This window comes from Mastomys coucha, chromosome X, assembly GCF_008632895.1.
Source record: "Mastomys coucha isolate ucsf_1 chromosome X, UCSF_Mcou_1, whole genome shotgun sequence".
In the NCBI taxonomy this organism is placed as follows: Eukaryota; Metazoa; Chordata; class Mammalia; order Rodentia; family Muridae; genus Mastomys; species Mastomys coucha.
The window spans coordinates 96116861-96126086 of record NC_045030.1 but is presented as its reverse complement, the minus strand read 5'-3'; the positions used below and the strand labels follow the sequence as shown (position 1 = coordinate 96126086).

General features: G+C 46.0%; 1 protein-coding gene across 2 annotated transcripts in view; it reads left to right on the top strand.

Moving 5' to 3' along the window:
* Positions 1–7570: 7570 nt before the first annotated feature.
* Amer1 (APC membrane recruitment protein 1) overlaps positions 7571–9226 on the top strand; it is a 20615-nt gene continuing 18959 nt past the window's right edge. Inside the window, exon 1 of one of the 2 annotated variants that reach the window (XM_031365137.1) lies at positions 7571–7778. The gene's annotated coding sequence lies outside the window, so the exon portion shown is untranslated. The other variant, XM_031365146.1, reaches the window with a different exon arrangement.

The window sequence follows — 9226 nt, the reverse complement described above, 5'->3', positions numbered from 1 at the left end:
GAATGCCATCAAGATGACTCCATGGGTAAAAGGAGCTTGACACACAAGCCTGGCAACCTAATTTTAATCTCCAAATCCACATAAAGGTGGAAGGAGAAAACTGAATCTACAAAGCTATCCTTTGACTTCCACAATTTGTGCCATGGTATACACTTCATCCCTACAATAACAATAACAATGAAAAAATAAAAAATAGGTTATTGTGTGAAGCTGTGAAGGTGAAGTCCAAGTTGCAATACCTAAGATGTTGAGGTGCCAACAATATGGAATGTCTACCAAGGAAAACTGCAGGCACTCAACAGAATCTGCCTAAACAAGAATCTCTGATCCATGGTAGGTGGCAGAGCTGTGGGTACAAAGCTACTTGGTGCCCAAATGATGTCATCATTAACACCAGACATGGATATAAAACAGCAAAGTATTTGTGCTGCAGGGTTTCTGTATTGTTTTGGTCCAGTCTTCCTTCTTTCCTTCCTTCCTTTCTTTCTTTTCTTTCTTTCTTTCTTTCTTTCTTTCTTTCTTTCTTTCTTTCTTTCTTTCTTTCTTTTTCTCTCTTTTCTATCTATATCTATCTATCTATCTATCTATCTATCTATCTATCTATCTATCTATCTATCTATCTATGACAGGTTCTGTGTAAGCCTGGCAAGCCTTGAACTCACTAAGATCAATCTGGCTCTGCCTCCTGAGATCTGGGATTGAAGTTCCCAGCTGGTCCAATATTTCCTTAACATACATCTATTCCTCTGTTTTGGAATGGGTAACTTTTTCTTTGCTATGTATATTAAAAGTTATGTAGTTATTTACAGTAGCTCATAGCCAAATGTCTCACCAGAGACTAAATTTTGAACAGCATTGGGGCTGCTCAGACTATGAGGACTTATGAAATTGAGCTGAATGCACTTTATATTGTCAGATGGTCACTAGCCTTTGGGTTTAATGCAGAAGTTATAGATTGAGTATGAAATGCCCCTAAAGTGTTTAAGCACTTGATCCCCCATTTGTGACACCGTTTTGGGAGGATATAGGACCTTTAGAAAGTGGAGCCTAGTTAGAGGAATTGGGTAGCTTGGAGCAAGCACTGAGGTTAGCCTGACTCAATTTCTGGGACAAACATTTTCTTCTTGGTCAGCACTATATAACTAATACCTTGCCACTATGGCCATGAGTTATGCTTGTTGACATGCCTTCTTCAGTATGATGAACTATACCCTCTCAAACTAGGAGTCAAAATAAAGACTTCCTTTTAAATTGGTTCTATTACAGTGAACAGAAAAATAACTAATAAGGATGGTATCTTTATTTGTATAGGAGAGGAAATTAAGACTGAAGATGATTAACCTTCTCAGATAGGTTGTACTGGCCCTAAGTGATAGAGCAGTGTCTTGGTCAGCAGTTACTATTGCTATAATAAAACACGATGGCCGAAAGCAACATAGGGAGGAAAGAATTTGGTTTATGCCTCCACATCATTGTTCATTATTTAAGGACGTCAGTACAGGAAGGAAACTTGAGGCAGGAGCTGATACAGAGGAGCCATGGAGGAGTGCTGCTTATTGTCTTGCTTTCCCACGGCTTCCTCAGTCTGTTTTCATATGAACCCAGACCACCTGCCCAGGGATGGCACCACCTACACTGGGGTAGGCCTCCTCCATCAGTCACTAATAAAGAAAATGTCCTATATCAGATCTTATAGAGGAATTTTCTTAATTGAGGTTCCTTCCTCTGAGATCACTCTTATCTGTGTCAAGTTGGCGTACAACTAGCCAGCAAACTGATCTTTTGTCAACTTGACACAAACATACCACTCTTAAGCCATAACCTTTCCTTACTTGTTCATCCTCAAGATCACACTTTAATATCACACACTGAAACATAAACATTCCAAATTTTAAAATCACTACAGTCTTTAAAGTTTAAGCACTTAAAAATTCCATCTCTTTACAATACCCAGTTTCTTTTAAAATCCAAAGTCTTTATAAAATTCCAAAATTTCTTTACTGTGAGGTCCTGTAAAATCAAGAATGTAACTTTCTTCAAGTGGGAAGAGCCAGGGCATAGCCACAATCTGAACAAAGCAAAGCCAAACTCCAACTGTGTAAATAACTTAGTTTCCAATGTCTAGGATCCACTCATCTTGTTAGCTCCTTGAAGGGGACTTGGGTCACTTCTCTGCCTCTGCCCTGGCAACACACACACAGATTGCCTTCTCAGCTCCAGCCAGCTCCATTCCATGCCTGCTGATGTTCTTGGTAGTCATCCCATGGTACTTACTTCTCCACAATGCTGGTATCTCTTGCTGCAACTGGGCTACACTTTTAACAAGAGCCTCTCCTGGGCTCTCTTCAGAGACTCTAACACTGCCTCACAGTGCCAACCCTCAGTTTCTCTCCACTACTCCTTCCTGTCTTATAAACCAGTACCAATTGCGTGACTCTTACACTACCAAGTTCAGCTGGCAGCACAAGGTACAACCTTGGTAACCTCTGAAACACAGTTTGTGTGTGCTCATCATGAGGAAACACTTCCCAGAAGATTTTATACCTCAGTGATGCTGGTCTTGTCTTATTCACGGCTAATTTTCTCAGCTCCAGCTGACCAGCATCAATTGTCCCACTAAGTTATACAAAGGTTTTACTTAAGCAGTGCTTGTTAATCATGGCTGATTCTTCAGCCCCAGCTGACCAGAACCATCAATTCTTACTTCAAACTATGCAATAACCCTGAAAGAGTCTTTAAGTGACTCTCAAACTTCCCTCTGGAACTTCAGAAGCCAGGACTCTATTACCTGCATTTGTAACATTCTTATCTTCCATGCTCCCACAGCTCACCAAGGTTTAAATACTCAGTGGCTTTTCTGGCCCAAAGTTCCAAATTCCTTTCACAATCCTCCCCAAAACATGGGGAATCTGTCCCCAAAGATGGTCACGTCTGTCACAACAATGCAATCCTACTACCAATTTCTGTCTTGGTCAGGGTTACTATTGCTGTGATGAAACACTATGACCGAAAGCAAGTTGGGAGGAAAGAGTTTATTTGGTTTACATTTCCACATCTGTTCAACACTGAAGGAATTCAGGACAAGAACTCAAACAGGGCAGGAACCTGGAGGTAGGAGCTGGTATAGAGGCCACGAGATAGGAGGATATGGGGGTTCTGCTCACTGCCTTGCTCAGCCTGCTTTTTTATAGAAGCCAGGACTGCCAGCCCAGGGATGGCACTACCCACAATTGGATGGGCCCTCTGCCACCAATCACTAATTAAGAAAATACCCTAAAGAGTTTTTCTACAGTCAAATATTATGGAGGCATTTTTTTTAAATTGAAGTTTCCTCCCTTCAGATATCTCTATCCTGTGTCAAGTTACGTGAAACCAGCCAGCACAAGCTGGTATCCCAGCCCAGGGAATCTGCTGCACTTTCTCTCTTGCTTCCAGGGAAATGATGAAATTAGCTAACTGGGCGCGAATATGCCCAGTTAGTCATGGTTTTTCACATTTTGGCTCCAATCTATTTTTCTAGTCTAATTTTAAGCTTGTTTTTTCCCTCCCCACTATTACAAATACAAATGTAGCCAATCAGAATTTTAGCCCTTTCTCAACTGAGAGTACCAACTCACAGCACTGGGCATTTTTTACTTTGGGTAGGAATCCTTCCTGTACTTTTGTGACTTGACCCCATTACCAAGGTCATCTTCTATTGAACTTTTTTTCCCTAATGCTCCTTACCAATTTGTAAAGAAGAAATCATCCCATTCGTATCCCTCCAAAGCACCATTTCCTGATAACTGATTTAGCTTTCTGCTCCACTCAGAATCTCATCCTTAGGTCCCCTAAGATTACTACTATGGAAACTTCTAATATAGACTACCAGGCCTAGGATGGAAGAGGTATCCGTGGAATGCAAAGTAGTTGGCACTGTAATCATGCATGACGTCAAATTGTTTATGGACTTGGCACCACACAACTCACACTTGTCTTCATAGGTTCTCTCCTTCCCTCCCTTCCTCTCTCCTCCCCTCTCTCCCTCTCCCTTTCCCCCTCCTCCTCCCTTCCCCTCCCTCCCCCCCTTTCTCTATCCAACCAGATTGCAGTTTCCCAGTCCCCACCCCACTCCACCTCCACATTCCTCTAGATTCACTCCTCTTCAGGTTCCCTTCAGAAAAGAGCAGGCCTCCACTGGAGCTGGAAAATACCTTGTAACAAAGTGAATGTCTTCATTTTACAGATAAAGAAACTTAAACTAGGCTGGCCTTGAACTCCTCATCCTCTTGCCTCTGTCTCCTTCAGCAAATCCTACCAGCATGCAGCATGTGCCACAACGGGCTACAAGACTAATACAGATGTAGAGGCTCACAGCCAACCATTGGACTGAGCATAGAGTTCCCAATGAAGGAGCTAGAGAAAGGACCCAAGGAGCTGAACGGTTTGCAGCCCCTTAGGACGAACGACAATATGAACTAATTAGTACCCTCAGAGCTCCCAGGGACTAAACCACCAACCAAAGAGTACACATGGAGGACTCATGGCTCCAGCAGCATGTATATAGCAGAGGATGGCTAAGTCAGTCATCAATGGGAGGAGAGACCCTTGGCCCTGTGAAGGTTCTATGCCCCAGTGTAGGGGAATGCCAGGGCCAGGAAGTGGGAGAGAGTGAGGTGGTGAGCAGGGGGAGGGGGAGGGAACAGGGGATTGTTTTAGTTTTTGTTTTTATTTTTATTTTTTTTCTTATTTCATTTTCTTTTTCTTTTTTCTTTTGGAGGGGAACCTGGGAAAGGAGATATTGTAAATAAAGAAAACATCTAAGAAAAAAAGAAAAAAAGAAAAAAAGAAAAAAAGAAAAAAAGAAAAAAAGAATGGGATATGCTTTGTTCTTATCCTGGAACATGGAAAATGAATAAAGGAAGAAATTAAGAAAGAAAGAAAGAAAGAAAGAAAGAAAAAGAAACTTAAACCAAGAAAGAAATTTGGCTTCCCACTATCAACTTCTGGCCTGCCTAAAGGATTTGATCACCATTCAGTCAGCACAGGAGATGGGCACTTTAGAAGACCCCTTTGAGAGGAGGCATTTTTTTATTCAAACTTCATTTTTTCAACTCTAGGCAGGAGTGATATACCACTGAGGAACTAGCCCATTCCTTCCCTTGGTCCTTCTTGGTACCATACATGCAGTAACATATCTGTATTCTCCTCTTAAGATTTGGGACTTTCTTGATTACAAACAAGAATCCAATTTGAAGGCTTTAGCATTTCAAAGGGTGCTTTTAGGCCTTTTCTTTTTCCTGTTTTTTTTTTCCCTTTTGTTCTGTTTCTTTTGGTCTTAACCAAATGCCTATCACTCCCAAAGGTGTGTCCAATACATCCAGGTTGCTTTTTCCCCTCCGTTCCCTCCTCCTAGTCTCCAACTATCCCACCTCCCCTTTCCCCCAGACCCACTCCTCTCTTGTTCTCTTCAGAAAAGAGCAGGCCTCACAGGCATACCAACTGAACACGACATAGATTTTTCATTGGAGCTAGAATATACTGTGTGACAAAGTATAACAACAATGGTATGTTTCAAAACTGAGAAAGTGTCATGCAGGACTCTCTCTTGCCACCCAAGGAGCAAAGTAGGTCCCAGGGCTTTTTCAAGCCCACAATCTGGTTGGTTTGCACATGTTCCCACAGCCAGGACTGTCTTGTCTTTTGTTTCCCTGGACTCCATATTTTAAAACTATCATTTCCAAATAACAATTTTGGTCTAGTTTTTCTTTTTTTAAAGCAAGGATCTGGATGAAATGTTTCAAATAACAGAAACACAGGTTAGCAGAGTATGATAGAGGTGCTATAAAAGGAAATATGGCATGCCGGGTCCAATAAATGAGAATGGAGGCTTTGCAAAGCTGGAAAGAAGAGATCCAAGGAAATGTTATAGTGCGGCCATTCAAACCAGTCTAGGAGGAGTGATTTATACAGCGAAGTTATATACCGAGTTAGCAGCAGGTTGCCATTCAACATTTATTGAGACTCAGGACTAGGACTCTGATTGCTAAGTTTTGGTGACGATATCTAGAATCTCATCGAAGGTCATGGACTATTATAGAAAGGATTGAGTTGAACTGATAGAGCTTATTCACTCTTTGGGAAAATAGAATAATTGGCTCAGAAGGGAGACCAGGTTGGCCCAGGTCTCATAGCAAGTCTGAGGCAGAAAGGAAAGTAGATGCCAGCTCTTAACAGCCACATCAGTTCCTTAGTTTCACACAGGCAGTGGCAGCAGTCCTCGGCTTACTAGTTCAGCATCTGTGTCTTTACAAGGTAGACAAGATCCAACAGGGCAACAGGCAACTCTTCACTGGGGGCAGGGGTGGGGACTGTCATTGTTCTCTAATCCTTCCATCCTCTTCACCCTCTCTCCCCTTTTAGACACTGACAGAGTTTTCAAGCTGGGCTTTCTGTGCATTCCAGAGCTGGTTATACAACTGGATTCTTTGTTGCTCCAGCTCACCTGGCACTGGCAGTTACTAATGCCACTTAATGTCTTTAGGCTAGTTAGAGGCCTAAGCTCAGCTGGCCCTCTGCCACATTCCAGATCCAGTAGCCTGCAAGGCTGGTCTGACAGGCCTCCTCACAGTTCCTCGGTATGACCTCTGGTTAGGGCTCAGACAAAACTTCTTTCCCTATCTAGAAAAGGGATCTGCACAGAGCAGACTCACAATTGATGAAGTGGGCTCTGGAGATCTCGAGAATCATTCCATGTTCTTTGGAAGGTATGGAATTTAGGTGAGAGGCAAACGATTGAAACAGTACACTATAAAAATAGTTATTTTCCTAGGGGAGAAAAGTGAAAGGTGCCCTGAAAGGTAAGCATAGGTCTATATTCTGAATATGTCCCAGTCACTGGCTGTCCAAGTAACCTTGCTGAAGCTGCTTCCTTTTTCTGGGCAGCACTAGGCCCTTTGGTGACTGATAGTACTTGACCTCAATCTCGCCTTCCCTAAGGGCCTTGAGCAAGCTAGGAAAGTGCAGGGCTAGGGAGGCAGGTGCTGTGGCAGAAGGGGGTGGGGAGAACCAAGGGGCAGGTCACTTTCCTGACAGGTGATTTCCTCTCTGGGAAGACCAGCCATCTGGCCCTGCTGCCACTCTTAATAATTAGCCAGCCATGGTGCTAAAGGTTTCTGCAGGCCCCACAATCCCTGACTCCCTCCTTTTCTCCCCCACTTCTCCCAGCTAGTCGCGAACCGAGTGGAGAAACTCTTTGATAGCAACCTGGGAGCAGTCGCGCAAAAGCACCAAGTTACAGAATGAGGAATGTATGCAAAATCGAAACCGAGTTCCAAGAATCTAGCAAGTCCCATCTGGGCGGGACTAGCTCCGGGAGTAGGGTGTGTAGCCACGCTGAAACCCGCCCCGCGTGGGAGCGGAAGTGGGGAGCCCCTGCAAGGGGTTCGGCAACCTCTCCGCCCCCTGCCAATACCACGCCCGGCTTATTTGCATTTAAAGAGAGAAGCACCGAGGAAAACAGTGGGCGGGCGAGGGCATGCCTTCCAGCAGTGGTGATTGGACCGTATGCCTGCCAATCATATCACGGACGTCCCACCCTATAACTGTGGAGTCCGGGGTGAAGGGGGTATGGGGGAGCTGCCCAGAGCCTGGAGAAAGGTAGTCGGTTCAGGAGACTGCCGTAGCCCCGGTGACGGCTGCGGCAGGAGCAGTGGTGGCGGCGTTCTCAGCAGAGGCTCCAGCTCTGGATCGGAGCTGCACAGCAGACAATAACAGCGCTGGGAGCTGGACCTGGCAGGGTAAGCTTTGCGCACAGCTAGGAGCCATCCTGCTGAAGGTCTAGTGCATCCCCGCGTGCTCTGCTCTGCTCTCCTGGACGAGGACATCCAGAGCCTGGCTGGTCGGAGTCCCAGCCTCTTGCTGGTCTTTCTTTCAACTCGCTTTAGGTACTGTCCAGCGAGGGGGCCCAGCGACCGTTAGTCTTCAGGGTCCAGGCGACCGTGGCTGGGGGGTGGGGTGGGAGGGCCGGAAGGCGGGCGGACTATCCTGGGCTACGCCTCTAGGTTGTAATGGGAGGCTGGGATGGGCCCACACGTGCTGTTGCGTGGTTCCGGAAAGGGCGCCGCTAGCTAGCACCCCAAGAATGCATTTGCAGGCCGGGAACTCCTTAGCTTTGTTTGTAGTATATTTGCTGGAACAGCTGTTAGGCCAGTGCTGCTCACCCGCGAGGCCTTGCTGTGGCCCCTCCCCTCTGCGGTGCATCTCCTATGTCTCTCCTCTGCAGAGGAAGCTGGCGCGCTCGCTTATGGCCAGACTGAGACTGGCTTTAGGGTGGATTAAGATAGCCACAGACTGTTCCTCCTCAAGGGAGCACAGTTTGGGTTTCTGAACTTCCCACTTATCCTGGAACCTTGGTCCTGTGGTCCCAACCAGCCGCACCCCCCTCCTGGGCCTCCAGGCTCTCGTTTGGCTCCCACCCCCATTGCAGGCGGGCTGGACCAGGAGCTCTTACTGGTCCTTGGGTTAGAGCTGCAAGGCCGCTTTGTTGCCGCCCCCACCCCCTACGCGCCTCTTTTCCCTTGTAGGGCATAGGGCGCGTTTTTTTTCTCACTCTCCAGCCTTTGGTTTAAAATAGCAATAGGCACAATATTATGGGGGGGATTTCCCTGCTAGAGGCGGAGGGGGCCGTCGTTGTAGTAAAGACCACACGGTGTATGTAAAGGCAGACAAATCCTACAACTTCTCAGTTACTTAAAATATCCAGCCTGCCAGACTGCTGTCATTGTCTGCTGCAGACACCTCTGACACTGGTGACCGCCCAAAGGCGTGACTTCTCCTGAGCTCCCCTTTGAGGGGCTAAGCTTGCCAGATGAGCCATGGGAGGTAGAGGCGGCGGCAGGACTAATACAGCAGAATCTTCCTCCCTGTCGCTGGACTCTCCTAGAGAGAAGTCTAGACAGCCCTGTCCGCATACAAACATCTTCTGCGTCTCTGGCTGGCCTGCCTCAGCAGCACTGGTATGGACCGGACTCAGGGCACTGCATTGTTGGACTTTCTGTCCTACCGGTGGAGATTCCAACAAAGCCCATTCCCTCAAGTGCCCTACTCTGTGCACCACTCTGGACTATTAAGGCATTCCCGAAGAATAAGAGAGGGGATTTGACTAAGGGACTTTTGCAGGCTGGACATCTTTATAGTGGGGCACTGAGACCCAGTAAATAAATCTCTTGCTTGGTAACGTTAACAT